Source organism: Notothenia rossii, assembly GCF_949606895.1.
Source record: "Notothenia rossii genome assembly, chromosome: 6".
NCBI lineage: Eukaryota > Metazoa > Chordata > Actinopteri > Perciformes > Nototheniidae > Notothenia > Notothenia rossii.
Genome location: NC_136909.1, coordinates 44,087,534 through 44,104,823, shown reverse-complemented (window position 1 = coordinate 44,104,823; position 17,290 = coordinate 44,087,534). Strand labels below are relative to the sequence as shown.

Sequence of the window (17,290 nt, the reverse complement as noted above, 5' to 3'; positions counted from 1 at the left end):
CCATTATCTGAAGTCTGGCGCTGTGAGCATGTCAGTTGGAGTCGTTCCATGACACAGGTGTTTATATTTGGAGAGCGGTCTGCCTGCAGACCTCCACTCTCAGGAAAGTTCCGGTGCAGACCTCCACTCTCAGGACACCTCCACTGTCAGTACAGGAAGTGACGATTCTGACGAACATGTTTTTTTCCCCGCCCACCGAAGGACTCGTCTGATGGTTTTTGCAAATCAGTAAGGTAAGGTGCGTGACCGGTTTGCACTATCCAAAACAATGAATGCAGTCTAAATGTATTGTTTCAAAGACAAAACAACATTTATCGATATAATATATATATACTTGCATAGCATATCATTTGCTTATCATAGGCCACCTACAGTATGCCGCTATTCTCTGATGTGTCTCAATATCATCAGCTGTAATAAAAAAAAAAGTTGATGCAGATGGAAGGCAATTTAATGCACTCATTTACCGAGACATGGGAAGCTGAGCACAAGTTTGTGATAAATGGAGACAAGGTATGTCTTATTTGCTACGAGGCAGTGGCATTGCGTGAGAAACCTTAAGTAACCTTGTGTGTGTGTGTGGGGGGTGTTTGTGGGGCCTGGGCTCATATCAATATTTTCCACAGGGGAAGAACATTTGTGTTGCTGATCTGTATGTTGTTCCAACATGGCGACACTCAGCTTTACGCAACCCACTCTCAACTTTACCTGTAAGTATTGCGTGCTCTACTGGTTTCGTCACAAAATATATTTTTTCCGGACTATTAATTTAAAGTTTGATTTTAAACTTTTCCTTTTTTATAGAATGATGCTTCCATCAGAGACGCCATCTGTATTCCTGTGTGGAAACCTGGGCACTTCCTGTTGGATGTAAGTACTGATACTAACTGTGACGTGGATTTCACGATGAACATTCTAAATTACTAATTTGTTTGTAGCCTTTATTTATCCAGGTAAAAATCCCATTGAGATCAACGATGTATTTTACAAGGGAGACCTAATAAATCTAATGCTTTTAAAAAGTAATTGTATTTTACATTACACTGTACTGTGATCGTCTTTCGTTGTGTTGTGAAGTGATGCTGTCATGCAATGCTGAGTTAAATGTGATTAACTGCTATTGTAGGGTTTGACGCCAACACAGAGAGACATAGTCTTTCTGAATTCCAAATGTGCACATGCACAATTTGGATTTGGTGATCAGGAAATGAGAGAGCTGTTGAGGTCACAAACAACAACTTTTTTTCAACAATTTGGTTCTCATTGTTGTTCATGTTCCTGTGCCCTTGTGGGAGGTTTAGTTTTTTTTCCCCAGATCAAGTTCGGATCTGTGTTTTAGCCTTTTTATGGTGCAAGGGAAACAAACATCAATTAATTTCAATCTTAAAGTTAATATGATGACCATAACAATATTTCAAACCAGCAATTCAATTAATAAACCTGCACCATAAGAAGCCTGCTTAAATCGAATGTTTGACTGCATGGAAATGTTCAAGAGAGTGTGCAGAGGTGTGAAATACGAAATACAAATACTTTCAGTTTTAAACCTGATGTTTATAAGCTTTTTAGTTTTTGCAACAGTCTGTAAATATACACAACTTTATAATAAAATGCACACATTTACCTTTTTCTAGACTAAACACAGGTATGATCCTAAGTTAAAACATCTGAGGTTATCATGAGGTTGTTAACATCGCAATTTATCAGTGGATGTTTGCTGGAACTACTTCCTGACGGACACACACAGCGTGACTCCGGTCAGGTAGAGACCGGTCTCAAGTCAGCACAGCTGCAGACTCGCTGTTTGAAGGCTTGATAGCCCACTCCCCCTCCACAACGCTCCACACTCGTTGGTTTGGAACAGCCCTCAATATGGCGGACCCTCCGCGTGAATGCGCAAACGGAGGGGTAAGGTGTAGGTGTAGGGTGTAGGGTGTAGGGGTAGGGTGTAGGGGGCGGGTGTAGGGGGCGGTTTGGGAATGGGCCTCCCTCCACCTGACAGGAGGGAGCCTCGTTGAGCTGCGAGTGTGGCTACAGACGGAGTTCACTCCGTAACGGAGGGGTAGGGTCGAGGGAGTGGTTTGGGATTGGGCCTAAGGCACATTCCCAAGATTCCGAGATGGATTTTCTCCGCAGGGTGGCTGGTGTCTCCCTTAGGGACAAGGTGAGAAGTTCGGTCATCCGGGAGGGACTCGGAGTTGAACCGCTCCTCCTTCTCATTCGAAAGGAGCCAGTTGAGGTGGTTCGGGCACCTAGTTAGGATGCCACCTGGGCACCTCCCTAGGGAGGTGTTCCAGGCACGTCCAGCTGGGAAGAGACCAAGGGGTAGACCTAGGACCAGGTGGAGGGATTATATCTCTTCGCTGGCCTGGGAGCGCCTTGGGATCCCCCAGTCAGAGCTGGTTGATGTGGCCAGGGAAAAGAAAGCTTGGGGCTCTCTGCTGGAACTGCTACCTCCGCGACCTGACCACGGATAAGCGGGAGAAGATGGATATAAATATATACGATTTTATTTCGTATTTGCGTGACCGAATTAATCAAAAGCGGGTGTAACTAAAATACAAGATGTCGTCTTGTATTTTACAAGATATATATATAAATATATACGATTTTATTTCGTATTTGCGTGACCAAATTAATCAATAGCGGGTGTAACTACTTTACATGCGTAAAGGAAATAATGCCAAGGCCGACCCAAGGTGCACGTTGGGCGGACTCATCACCTCCGTGATGAGTCTCCATTGTGATTTGAAAAAAAATCCATCAAACGAGTCCTTCGGTGGACGGGAAAAAAAACGTGTTTGTCAGAATCGTCACTTCCTGTACTGACAGTGGAGGTGTCCTGAGAGTGCAGCCTGCACCGGAACTGTCCTCCTGAGAGTGGAGGTCTGCAGGCAGGCTCCCATGTATATTTGAGTTAACGACGTGTCCAGAGATCAAAGGTTTCCATGTTTTTTTTTTCAAAATTAAATCTGTCCTCCACTCTAGCTGTGACATCACGCACTCTAAAATCTGAAGAAGGGCCTCTTTACCAAGGTCTGAACAATGTTTAATATCTGTAAAAGTAAGAATCAGATTTAAAAGTTGGGTTACATGAATAATGTCAGAAAGATGTGTAACATTTTAAAGTTCAATGTGGGAGGAGAAGTGGCGCAAAATAACCCGGTGGAATAATAAAGAATTTCGTGTGTAGCATAACAGCGACAACTGGTTTACTGAAGCAAGTAGTTCGGCTCTCCGGTCCAAGATGGCGGCGCCCTCAGACGCTGCAGCTCACAGCTCTCTGTTTTGGTTGTGCACTGTTTGTTTTTTGTTAGTGTGCGTGAACACATATACACATATGCAGTCGCATGGACTTATTTGACATAGGGATGAGTTGTCGTTCTGAAATCACAGCGGATTTCCACCGGACTAACAACATCCCGGAGGACATAGCGAGACCGCTCGGGTCTCCCTGGATTGTTTTCGGGCCTGTGAAGCAACGCAGGCGCCGGAGAGAGAGGAAGCAGAAGCGAGGATGCCGTGCAGGCCTGCTTGCTAGGCTAAGGAAGCGGCCGCACCAACCACCACTACCAAGCCTCTTCCTCGCAAATGCCAGGTCCATCGTCCACAAAATTGACAAACTGGAGGTACTTCTAGCTGCTAACACGAACGTACTTGACTGCTGTGTGATAATCATCACAGAATCCTGGCTACACCCGCAGATTTCGGACGCAGCAGTGCAGCTACCAGGCCGCTCTACCCAACGCTACGACAGGAACAGCGCTTCCGGTAAGAGCCGAGGGGGGGGTCTGTGTGTTTACATCCACAACGACTGGTGCATGGACAGCAGGGTTACACATACACACTGCTCTCCCGACCTGGAAGTAATGTCTATCATGTGCAGACCCTTTTACCTGCCCAGAGAGCTGACGGGGGTGATAATTAACACTGTTTATATCCCACCTGATGCTAACGCCAGCATTGCACTTGACCACCTCCAGAGCTTAATAAATAAACAACAGAGGTCCCATCTGGACGGAGTTCATATTGTAGCTGGAGACTTCAATCATGCATGTCTAAAAATTGTGCCTCCCAAATTTGTACAATATGAACGATGTACCACCAGAGGAAAGAACACACTGGACCGGGTGTATTCTAACCTGAAGCATGCTTACAGACCGGTCCCACTCCCCCATTTAGGACTATCTGACCACCTCTCACTGCTTCTCATCCCAGCTTACACCCCCCTCAGAAGTAACACCAAGCCGGTGGTCAAATATATCAGAACCTGGCCCGAGGGGGCACTCTCACAACTGCAAGACTGCTTCGAACACACAGCATGGGACATATTTGAACAGACAGACTTAGAGGAACACACAGAGGCTGTCTTATCCTACATCAAGTTCTGCACAGACACTGTAACTGTGGAAAAAAATGCATTCGGGTCTACCCAAACCAAAAACCATGGATGACAAGAGCGGTGCGGTCTCTCCTGAGTTCCCGTGACACAGCCTTCACGTCGTGGAACGCAGCTCAGTACAGCTTGGCAAGGGCAAATCTGAGGAGTTTCTACCTCTGGGCCGTCAGGCTGCTCAACCACCACACATAATGCAATAACCGTAACCATTCTCACACATACACACGCTTTTTAATGCACTTTATATACTATTTATTCCCCCGTATGATTGTATGTTGTCTGTCCTATTGCTGTGTTTTTTAGTGTTATGTATTTGTTTGTATTTTTTGCACACCGGGACAGAGTTGCACTCTGAATCTCGTTATACTCTGTGTATAATGACAATAAAATGCTTTAACTTAACTTTAACTTAACAGATAGTTGGAATGCTGTGTCAAACCTATACGAACTCGGACCTATAATCAATACATTAATAGGGGATTTCAATTTTGACAGGGCGATTCTATTTTAACCGCCGCCGACAGGGGGCGAAAGAGACAAGTGAGCGATACAGGGAGAGAAACACAGAAGAAGAGATGAGAGCGCAGAGAGAGGCGGAGAGGAAAGTGAGTGAAGAGAATAATTAGCGATACAGTAGCCTCATCCCAATACCCCTCCTCGACTCCTCTCTTCCCCTCCTCCGGGACTTGACCCGGAAATCGATCAAGACACGCCATTTTGAAGGACGTCCCAATAGCTGAAATGCACACGGAGGAGTCGAGGAGGGGTGAGGGAGGAGGGGTGCGGGAGGAGACGAAAGGGAGGATACACGCAAGCAGACTACGCGGAAGTGTTTTCACTACCCGCGTATAAAAGCTCCCGCCCCCACCTTCACAGTTGGTCCATTTCAACAGAGGAAAACTGACAACTGGAAGATGAGTGGAAAAGCTTCACATAAATGTATAAGTGCTCACAGCTCCGTGGGAATTATTCTGTGCAATTCATTTCTAAAAGGTTTTCACATTACTATAATTATATTTTTATTTAAATGTAGGCTACATTTTACACCAAAACGGAACACAAAAGCAGGACCAAATTGACATTGAATTCCTTGACTAACAAGAGAAAGATTCATTCATTTAAATAAATATTTAACCAGAAATGGGCCGGTTCTAAGGGGTCATTCAGTTAAGCCCGATGAGAGGGGATACAGCTGTGCACATGTCATCATTAACAGACGTTGTTCAAGAGTGACGTTTGAGTGAACGAGGACATCCCAATTAATACCTGAATACTCCTCTGTCCTCGCGTCACCTCCTCGTGTCTCTTGCTCGCATCTTACGGAGGCGGAGCTAAGATGCAAGGAAGGGACGCGAGTGAGGGAAAGGAGGAGTCGAGGAGGGGTATAGGCTAGTAATGATTGACTGTATTGCCAGACCTAATGTCAATAATCTTCTTTGTAAACATGACACAAGGTGGCGCCATATCCATGTCAGTGAATGTACTACTTTGAATTTACCCTCTGTATGTGTTAAGTAAATAAAGTTTTCTTGCCTTGAATGAAACTCTTTATATTAGATACTGTGTTTTTAAGTGGCGATGGAGATTATTTGGTCGTCTTGTTCTGCTAGCATTTGTAACTGTCTCCTCATGAGAAATGTACCCTCCCTCCTTTCATACCATTTAAGGTATGAAAGTAATATGTTCTCTAGAAGGGGCCGTTGTACGTTCTACTCTGGGGTACGGCATTCTAGACAGTCATTTCTGGGAGAAGATTTTGGTCAGTTACAACAGTTGTAGAATTTCATCACTTAAAAGTTCCTACTCAGTAACTTTGGGTGGTCTGTTCTAATGCAGTGATAAAGTCCCTGAAATGGTGTGAAAACCGGTGGAATATCAATAACTCATTATACTAATTCATTTTCAATTATGGTCTACTTAAATAGCTATGCTAACCCCTTTAACAGTGTGTGGAACCTTGGGTGCCCGAGCATGTGGTAATTACTTCCTCCTTTAACAAGGATTTTAAAAACAGAATTCATTTCATTAATGGTTTGTAGTTTAATTCAGGAATTTACACTTATGGCAGATATGTGTCTCCTTTAAATAACATCTCTAAATGTCAGGTCATCACTGATTGAATGGTGTCTTTTAAAACTCATACTCTGGTGCCGTGCGCTCCCTGTGAAGCTGCAAGTAAGATTTAAAACATATGCAGGGTGGGTTGAGCGACCCCTTCTCCCTGAACGATATTTGTTGTAACAAATATGCACCATCACAATGAGTGACCCAAGGCCCTGCATGTATTGCTCCCAACTACATTAGTTTTTAAAAAATGTAACTTTGCTATCGCTCTTTGCCCAGTGTCTTTTTAAAACTCTACATCTTGGACGACAAACAAATGTTATTTCCTCCTTAACAGTTATCCTGTGGTAATAACCATGCTACAATGGAGAAATCAATACTTTAGATTGGAATACTATCTTTGGCTTGGTACTAGCTCTACCTTTAACATTTTCCATACAAATAAAGATTTGTCTGCTTTTATAGAGTGGTTACTAAAACCATCCCTTTAAACTGTAGGTCTATACTGTAACAAATTAAATCTTCCCCAAATTCACACATGAAATGAAAAAAATCTCTTAAAGAATAATTTGTTCATATGATGAAAAGATTGAATAATATGTTCTACCCTCAGTGTGTTTTTAGGGTTATTTAATAGTTTCCTCTTTATACATTCACCAATTGATTAATTCATGGCTAATAAATATTTTTCTTTACGTATTTCTCGTTGGTGAATAAGTGTGTTTATGTGTAAACTCACTCACTCCCGTTTTCCTTCTCTCCCCCTCTGGTTGTCAAGCCACGACCCCCTCACGTTCTGCCGGACCATGCCAACTCCTCCGTCCTTTCCTCTCCTCAGTCCACCTTCTCCTCAGTCCATCTGCTCTTGGATCCTTCCGCTGTAACTCTTTTCAGTGTCCCATCTGCTTTGCATTTCATCTCCTCCTTTACAGTCTCTACTGGTTGCATGGAGGGCGTATTCCGCTCTCATGTCCCACACTCTGCTCTTGTGCCCAAATCTTGTGGCTCAGCTTGGAACTTCATGTCCTGTGGGGGACCGATGCGAGTGTGCCTTTTTATGTCACCTGTAGTTCTGGATTCCTCAGGTGGCGATGGTTCAGCTCTGCTTCTCTGTATGTTCGATGGAGGAGGAGGAGTCTTCCGTGGTGAGGTCTTTTGTCTGCTTGGAAGTTGGGGTCGTAGCGTTCTGACAGGCGGAGAGAGAGAGAGATCTCGGGACGCATTATCTATAGTTAATTCTAACACACTGAGGTAAAATAAATCCAACCTTTTCCACTCTATTTTCCTAATCTTACTATCCATCTTAGTTGTTAAATGTCATCTAAAAACATTTCATGTCTACTAATAATTTTACCATATCCCTAAACATTGCCTTCACCCACTGTAACATGTTTACTCCAATTAACTCTTTCAGGAAACCATTTTCTTCTATACATTTAAATACCTACATGTTTCAAGCACCACATATTTCACACACTATAAAAGAACGTCTCCATATTTTCTCCATCACTTTAATCCCACTATATTTAGAACATAAGTAACTTGTGACTGGACATATCTGTGCAATGTCGCCACTATCTGCTGGGGAATCTTGTTCATAGAGTTTGTACATACAAAGCTGTACTTGTGGGTTAGTAGCCTGTGACTAACAATCATTTTCAATAATTGTGCTCAGATAGGTCACCGGTCGGTTGTTCATAGCTTAACAGGGGGTATTTCTGGTACAGACTAAAACATGGATCCAGTGTATTTGGAGATTCCCCTAATCTGTAAATCCCCATCACTTACATATCCCGATCACTTAAACCCATCTCATCATTTGATACAAGAACTGCATGTAGGGGGGGTGAATCATCTTGATTATAACCGCCTCTTGTTTGGGACCGAGTATTTCTAACTCCTCCTCTTGTTGCTCAGCTGATCTTTTGGCTCTGGGGATAAGTGAAAGTCTCTGAAACACAGCTGGAGTCTTGTTAGCGATGTGGGCATTCTCTATGAGCGAACTAATGGTTCCATGTTTTACTTGATATTGTACTCCCCTTCCAACCAGAAAGGTGCCAAGTGTAATGAGCACAATCAACAATGCTATTCTGCCTCTTATCCCTAGGGGACCCCACAATTGGTTTGGCTTTGTTCTCGTCATCATCTCTATTTTATCCCGGGTTGTGTCCGTTACAGAATTTAAATAATGAGTCCAAAAATGACATACAAAAAATTGGACTCTTTTTCAGATGTAAAACAAAAAAAATAGGTTTTCACATTAATGTACAATCTATAAAAATCTATAGACAATTTGTCTTTTGAGCTGTTTCTATCTTTATCTTATTTCTATTTATTGTTTTGTTCCAGCTCTGCCAAATCAGTCCTAACTCCCAATAATGTTCTGGAAGTTGCCAGTGAAGGGTGACAATGTGTGAGGTGGTGTCAATTTGCTCCTTTTTCTTTACCTTTAAAGCGGAGTTCGTGTGAAGTTTGTTACAACTTTTCACGCTTCCGTCCACCGGGGATGAGCCCACTGTCTTTTGTGAACTTTCACCCTCACCCAATCACCTGGCCGAACAGGAGTCTCTTCTGGTGTCTCGTCTGGTATCTCTATAGTTTTCCTAGCCTGTGTAGACAAAACTTGCATAATATTACTCAGAGTTCTGACATATTCATCCACTTCTATTTGTCTAATATCTAAAACTGGACCACTCCCTCCTTGGAGAAGGCCCAAGCTTCGGCATACCTCTTGTTGTTATGAGACCTATTGTTGACTACATGTTATTATTTATTAACTACAACGTCACCGAATCAACATATCTGTATAAGCATGACACTCCCTCCTTTGAGCATAAAATGCTCAATTAATATTGCAATGATTACCCTATTATGAACAGGACATGGAAAACCCACAACGTTGCATTAAATAAACATAACTTCTCCATGTACCCATAAGGCGTACAAAAATATCGTATGATGTATGGCTTTCTGATGGTATAAATGCATATTCACTAAAAAAAATCAGCCATTAGCACAAAAAATAGTTTACTTGTTTTAATAATGGCTTTTGTCATGGTATTATGCATCATCGTTGCTGCGAAAAACAATACCCCTTGTTTCGCTAATGCGTCTCAATAATTCTAGGATTGGTTGACACTGCTGAACTAACATATGATAAAATAATCTTTCTCCAAACTGGAGGGAAAATATGAACTATTCTCACAGAGAGTGACCTGCATGAAGGGCTGGTGCCCCTCACTCAAATGAGATATTGCCTTACGCATTCACTATAAATCAGTAAAGTTACTCAAGAATAAATAAATAAAGACTGATTCTTGAAACTGTTGTAAAAACCCTACAACTTCTTCATCCAAGCTCTCAATCAGTGTTATGTTATTTAATCTGCGGCTCATGCCTTAAAACAGATACTTCAGACCGATTATAAAATTGTGTTTATGAGAAAAATGTAATCTGACTCCATAAATCCCATAATTGTTTGATTAAAAACTGCACTTCTGGCTAACAATAAATGAAGTTCCCCTTTAAACACAGCCCCGGTCTTCTGACGGGGTCTATCTATGTACTGGCTGGAAAATGTTGGGCCAGTCTCTGTCGCTCCGTCACAGTTCTCCCGCTAACAGTCACTCTCTAGTTCAGCTGGGTTCTTGTTGACTTCTTCACTGGTTTGAGACAAGCGACCCTATTGGAACACCTCCCTTTGTAGCCAGACTTCACCACAGCAGAATCGAGTTTCTGTTTTCAGGTCTGGACAGCTTCACGTCAGGTGTATCGCCGCCCCTTGCATATTTTGGGTGGAAGCCCGTCTTCTTGACCTCACTAGCTGTGTGGACACAATAGTTTTCTGTGTGGAGGAACAACATCACTCGTAATGTATTTTCCTTCTCATAATTACAAAGATAGTCTGCTAAATGTTCTACTCTGCTACTTCTAATCTGTGGATGCTCTATGTGTAAATGCAATATTCTACTCACTATCTTTTAAATAACATTCAACCTCTCCCTCCTGTGGTGACATATGTGGCTCTATGTAGCTGGATTTCAAAATACTCTAGTGCTGAAGATGCATCACCTGATGGTCTGGTCCTCTAAGCTTCCTCATTGTTGTGGTTGATACCAGGCTGTCAGTGGCATTTGGTTCATGTTTGGAAATCCTGTACGTCTTTGACATCTCTGGGACCCCCTGCCTCCGTCGTCATCATGGAAACTGCATGGTGGGCCGTTGTTTGGTGCATGTGGTGGGTATTTCATTTGTTGTTGTGGACAATCTCTAGCCCAATGGCCCAGCTGATTGCATATGTAGCATCCCTCGAACCGGAGAACTTTTCCTCTGCCTCCTCGGAAACCTCCTGGTTGTTGGTTCTCCATCTGATTCTCGGAACTATCTGAGATTTAACTGTTTGAGATGTCTGCCCTGCATTCTCTGGTTCTTCCTGAGCTTGAATTGTTGGAGGAATCTGCACTGCCTTCTCTGATGTAGCCGCTTTCTTGTCTTTATTAGCTTCGGTATCTTTCTCAGCCATTTGTATCTTCAAGAGTCTTAGTTGCAATGTTTTCATTTCTTCGTCTTTTTCCCTCTGGGTTGCTTGGTATTTCATATTGTGGTAAATGAGATGTTGTCTCCATTCTTCAATGGGTATAGCGTCTAATGCCACCACATCTCCCAGGCTTGCCTGCACTGATTGGGGAAGGGCGTTAATGACCGCGTTCTTCCACAGCATTACGACAGACGGTGAAACGTCATGTCGTTCTCCAGTGCAGTCCTCCCACACTCCTTCACATCTCTTCAGGAAGGCATACATGTCTTCCCCCGGTTCTTTTCTCAGGTAGTTGAGGGCCTGTAAACTCCGTGTTGTTGGGTAGATTTGACGAATGGCAGCCCAATACCTCGACCTGACTTTGTTGAAGAAAATGTAATCTGGAGAGTTGGTGCATTTGGCCTTGGAATCCACTGCTCTTGCCTCTAGTCTTCCTTCTATCCGTCCAAGCAGTGCCCTCATGTCTCCCAAGCACAGGTGGTCTTGGACTGTGTATTTCTCCAGATCATTCACCCACTTCTGACCTCCTTGTGTAAGTGGAGGTAGTTTTGCCGCTAATGCTTCCATGTCTCTGTGAGTCCATGATTGGTATTTCAATCCTCCTTCTCCAGCCGCTATCACCGGTAGCGTGAGTGTTGAGCAGTTCTTGAGTCTTCCAGCTTCAGTTACGGTTGTGGTGTCTGGAGAACCTTCGCCTTCTCTTCTCTTGAGTTGTGCTTCCATACGTTTGCTGAGTTCTTCCATCTTTCTGTTGAGCTCCTCTTCCATTCTTCTGCCTAGTTCTTCCAATTTTCTGTTGAGCTCACCAGATAGGAGTCTTACCTCATACTCCAAGTCTTTGACACGTGTAGCTGTGGGGAGACCGTCCAACTCCAATACTCCTCCTAAAACACCTAGAGTTGGAGCTTGTATTGGGGGTTGAAAGAAACTGTATTCTTCTGTCATGTAGGGAGGAGGCGCATCTGTCAGGCTTGGAAGGAGCTTTGAAGGTTGGATTACTGAAGCTTCTTCTGTCTTTTCTTTCTTATCTTCCTTTGCTGTGAGCTCTGCTCCTTGAGCCACATACATGCTGTTCGTTGATTCTTGGCTGACATATTTTAGATGGAGTACCAGACTTGTAACTCTAGATTTTCTTTTTTCAGCTCTGTTTATAGCGCTTTTAGCAGGTCCATACCAAGGGGGTTGTCTGGCTTTGATCCATGCTTGTTGTTCTCGCAGGTATTCTCAAGTTTCATGGTCAATTACTGCTTTTCTATGGGCTTTCGTTGGTGCTGGTTGATCATCAGCTGGATACAGTCCTCTCGTTTGCCATTGTTCCAACAGTTTCTCCATGTGGTTCCATGTCTTTTGTCTAAGATTTGGAACTGTTATAGCATCTGATCTGATTTGTATCCTTCCCTTGATATCTGCTGTTGAGCCTGGCCCTGCGTCTAGTCTCAACTTAGTTTGTTTTGGTGACATGTTCTCTAATTATTTATTAACTTATCAAAGATGAAGCACTAATCTTCTGACTAGCACCTTCGTTGCTGTTCGTCCGAACTTTAAATCTGTTTTTTTCTTTTTTTTTTGCTCAAGGTTTTATTAAAAAAAAAAAAATTCGTTTTTTTTATTCGTTTTTTTAAAGTTTTAGGTAAAATATTAATAAAGTTAATTAATATATAAAAAATATGCAAAATTAAAATATGAAATGTTAAAATAAAGTTGTACCGTGTATGGTTTTGACTTTGAAATATGAATATGGTTCAAATCCAAATCTCCTGTGTACAGTGAATACCGAAATGTATGAAATTATGCTAATGTCACTACTTGTGTTAGCTTCAATACATTTGTGTTTGAAAAAGTATTATGTAAAGTTTCTTCTCTTATAATTAGAAACCACTTGCAATTCTATCTTGGCGATCAAGCATGTGTTTATTTATAACACTTAAAATTATACTTCACAATGTTATGGGGTTTCTTCTATTTGTGTAATAATTCTGTACTACCACCAGAGTGTGCTATTTTAATTTCCAGCTTAATCCACTACGGAATAGCTGTTGCAAAACTGACTTGTTTTTTAAGAGGGAAAAACTTATTTTCCTTAAAAATATCTTTAAAATAGGAAGAACATTACACTATGGTTAAACAACACAGCACATGACCGCCAAAACACATTTGCAAAACAAAGATATTCACAAACCAGCCAATACACTTTTATCAGCAGAAGTACTTCCAATAGTTCTAACTCTAACAAGAAGTATGGTTCTTTACTAGATGGAATGCCTAGCCTCAGTGTGTTAAAGCAAACAGAGTACTTCAATTAGCATTTCATGAAATGGCGACTGCCGTGTGGTTCACTGTGAACATGAGGTCAAGACAAGATGGCAACTGGTCTTCCAACCTTTGACCTGAAGAACAAAGGGATTTGAAAAAACACCTGGAGTTGAAATAATGTTGGGGTGATATTTTGTCTAGTAAATTCAAAACACAACACTGTAGTTTAAAATAACATTTCTATTTAGTCTACAATGATAAATGGGCCTTATACCCTTACGTCATAGCCCTCTACTCATGTACGTAAATGTTTTGACTTTAAGAGCCAGTATGGTCATCTCTTCTGTTTAAACCCGCTTATGGGACAAAATGGGACGCTATCAAAACACAATCAGAAGAATATCGTCTATCTAACGCACGAATGTCGCACTTCTCGCCGTAATCCGCAACGCAATGTCTTTTTGAAAACAGAAATAAAGTAACCACTGAAAGCTTCAAACTCCTCAGGCCTTTTCCTTGAAAAATGACTTTTTTAAAACAGCCTCACACTGTTGTTAACACAAAACACTCACTCCAATAACCTTAGCTTCAAACTTTGGCTGTGTCTTTGCCTCAAGCAGTCCCGACTGCTTAATGGCCTAAAACCATTCACATTAACTTAAAACGTAAAAAAAGACACCTATATAAATGATTGGCCTCTAGCCGACATGTAATAACAGACAAACGAATAGCATGCAGGGTTAAATAGAACAAAATAAATTGAACTCACCCTGCCTGTGACAAAGCAACGCCACGTGTGGTAGGATACCAATGTTTATCAATTTAGGCTTGTTTTAACTTAAATTTAGGCTGTCTTTCTCAGGAGTCCAACTTACCAGACAGACACACACTCCTATTGTTCACTATGTAATCTATTGAAGATTTTGAATAAACAGGTACTTCTTTACCTTTCTGTATGGGCCCGAGTGTATGTCTGCCAGCATTGTTCAAGCTCCTTTGAAAACTGCAACTGCTCTCCCGGTGGAACGAGATCACGTCAGGGTCACCAATTGTTAAATATGTTCTTTATTCTCGCGTCCAGGAGAGAAGCTTTAAAATTAGACTAAATGGAGTCTCTGAAAAGATTCAAATGGGATACTTTAATTAAAAAAGGCGCGGTAGTGTTACAGACAGAATATTGTTCCGGCAGAAAACAGCTGTGATCTGGCTCTCCTGAGCAAGAAGAGAAGGGCGAATCCCCCGTTCGGTGCCGTTATATATCCTCTGCTGGCTCCTCCCCGCCAGCCACCTCACCTCGCCTCTAATGTCCGTTGTTGCATTTAAACAGAGGGTTGGTACTTTTCACCTTCAACATATGCTTAACACTCCTTTTCTCCTCATATTCTCTTTCATCACTTTTCATGTAACACATTCTAAACGCTGTAATCAATACTCTAAAACATACAGAAAATGCTTCACGGCTGGTTTGGTTTCCGGTCATTCCGGATGTTGTCACATGCTACTCTCGTCTGTAAACAATAGTGTATTCAAATAAACTGTACTTTCATTTAATATTCAGCATGGTAGTATCTCGACATCTATAGTTGTAGTGTTAAATCAGTAGGTTTCGGTTTTCACCACACCACGTCATTTCGCTACTCAATTCACCTCTTTAGGAAATCGTATATTAGCCACATGCTAAATGCTAACCGTAGATGAAGGATTTTCAGAATAAAAGCTTAACTGCTTGTGGACAAGAATTTCTGTTTTTTCAGTATAAAAGAGCATTTAACTTGACAGTATGTTTAAACTACATTATACCATCAAAACATTGATTTTAAATTTCTAAGAAGACCTGCAGCAATTTAAGTTCCACATGAAACATAAAACAACATAAAAACAAACAATAGAGGATATCATACAACATATTTACATACTTATCAACACTTACAAATACCCATAGTTTCAGAAAGCAATTCACTTAGACGTGCTTTAAAAACATTCAGAGAAATAAAATTGCTCAATTTCAATTTTAGCTGTAGACTGTTCCAAGCAAGTGGAGATGCGCACATAAAAGCTGTCTTATCTAAGACAGTCCTTACTCTTGGCACATCTAACAAGACTACATCATGCGATCCCAGACAATAGCTGCTTGCAACTTTCTGCTTTATCAGTGAACAGATATAATACGGGACTTTACGGGAGATCTATCTTTCTATCTATTTATCTACGTATCTATCTATCTCTCTCTCTCTCTCTCTATCGTATGTATATCGCTAACTCCCCAAACAACTCCACACCGAAGACCGGAAGTACTCGGGCTCACACCCAGCCGCCGGAAGTTGATAGACGCCATCTTGTGCAACTAGCCTATTGGGATGAGGCTAGGGAGAGAAGCGGAGAGGAGAGTGAACAGGCGTGTTAGCGGCAGACAGGGAGAGACACATAATTACACATGGCGCTCTCTAAGAAGAGGAAAGTGGACAGTGAGAACAGAGCTTTTAACCCTGAGTGGACTCATTCATGTTCATCCTGCCCACTGGGAGCACAGAACCAGTGTGTCTCATTTGTTCAGAGACCGTGGCGCTCATTAAAAGTGCCAAAACGCCACTATGAGACAAAACACAAAGTGTTTGACCAAACATTCCCTCTCAAGTCAGAACTGAGGTCACAAAAACTAAATATCGTTCCAGGGAAGGCTAACCGAGGCTAACCAATCAGCACCTGCATGTGTGTATGAGAATGGCCCTGACACCATTTCAGCCCAGATTTAAACTCCTGGCAGGACAAGCTCGAGCTCAATTCTCGCACTGAATTAAAAAAAAGTGAGTGAGGGACTGCAATATAAGGGGGAAAGAAAGAGAAACTTTAAAACTGTTCAATTGTTATGATGTGTAAAGACTGATATTGTTCTATAATCGGCTGAAACTGTTAAGTCATGATGTGAAACGGTTAACAAAGAAAAAGGGAAGCTCAAGCTGCTGCTACACTTTATTTATCTAAAATGAAGCACTTTTAAGATGCACACATTTTCAAAAGCTATTTCATTTATTTTCTCTATTTTATTTTTAAATGTAGCCAGAGAGGAACATTACACATATCCACAGTATTTACTGTATATCTGTATAGTTCAATGTTAATTGACAATAAATTGTTCTTTTTTAATTGTACTTTCTTATTTGATTGGCAGTCAGCTGTTGATTACATGCAGACGTTGATAAAGCTACAGGCTACTTCAATATATATCACACTAATTCATGAAGCAAGTTAGACATTTTGATGTTCCGGACCTTTGCATGGGGAGATTTTCTCTAACTGGACCTCGTTGAATTTTAGTTGAATACCCCTACATTAAATGATCCTTTAAGGATTGTTTGTCTGAAATGCTTAGAGTTACATTTTGCAATAATACTTTTGCAACCCTGTGTTTAATATGATCAATTCACTTTTTTATTTTTCTCTGTAAATAGGACAATTCTGGAGAAATGGATCTGCTGGAGAAGGACCTGTAATCTGAAAAGTGCACAGCGGATCATCAGGACAGAGCTGCCATCCACCTGGATCCCCCGAGGTGCTGGAGAAAGCAGAACGTCGATCAGGAACATCGTCCACTCAGACCTCTGCTTACTGCCGTCCTACTGACTTGTGTCTTAGTTTCAGAATTGTATTTTGTATGTGTCCTTTCTTTTAATAGATATTTAACAATTGTAGCTTGAGTCTGTCTGATTCCCCAAACAGCTGCTTCTATATACTTGCTGCACATATAATACAAATAAACAACTCGATAAACACACTTTTGTTGATATTTGTTTTACTGCTGGTGATGTTAAATAACATGATTGATTTCCTCTGTCTCAATGATGAAAGTTATAATAATAGAAGTGTTAGGGTTGGGTCAAAAGTGGCAGAGACCAGATTGATTCAGTCTTTTAACAAAGTTTAATAAAGAAAAAAAGGAGCAACTAAAAAACAATCCACAAAATGAAGGTGGATCTAGTTCATGCTGGTGGCGGCGGCAGGACTCTTCGGCTGCTCGAGCAGACACTGGAAAAACAGAG

General features: G+C 41.6%; 1 long non-coding RNA gene across 1 annotated transcript; it reads left to right on the top strand.

The window, feature by feature from the left end:
• Positions 1-3,090: 3,090 nt before the first annotated feature.
• LOC307043973 lies at positions 3,091-17,023 on the top strand. The gene is made up of 2 exons (XR_013809489.1): positions 3,091-3,771; positions 16,703-17,023. It is a non-coding gene; the product is annotated as an uncharacterized lncRNA (long non-coding RNA).
• The last annotated feature ends 267 nt before the right edge of the window (positions 17,024-17,290 follow it).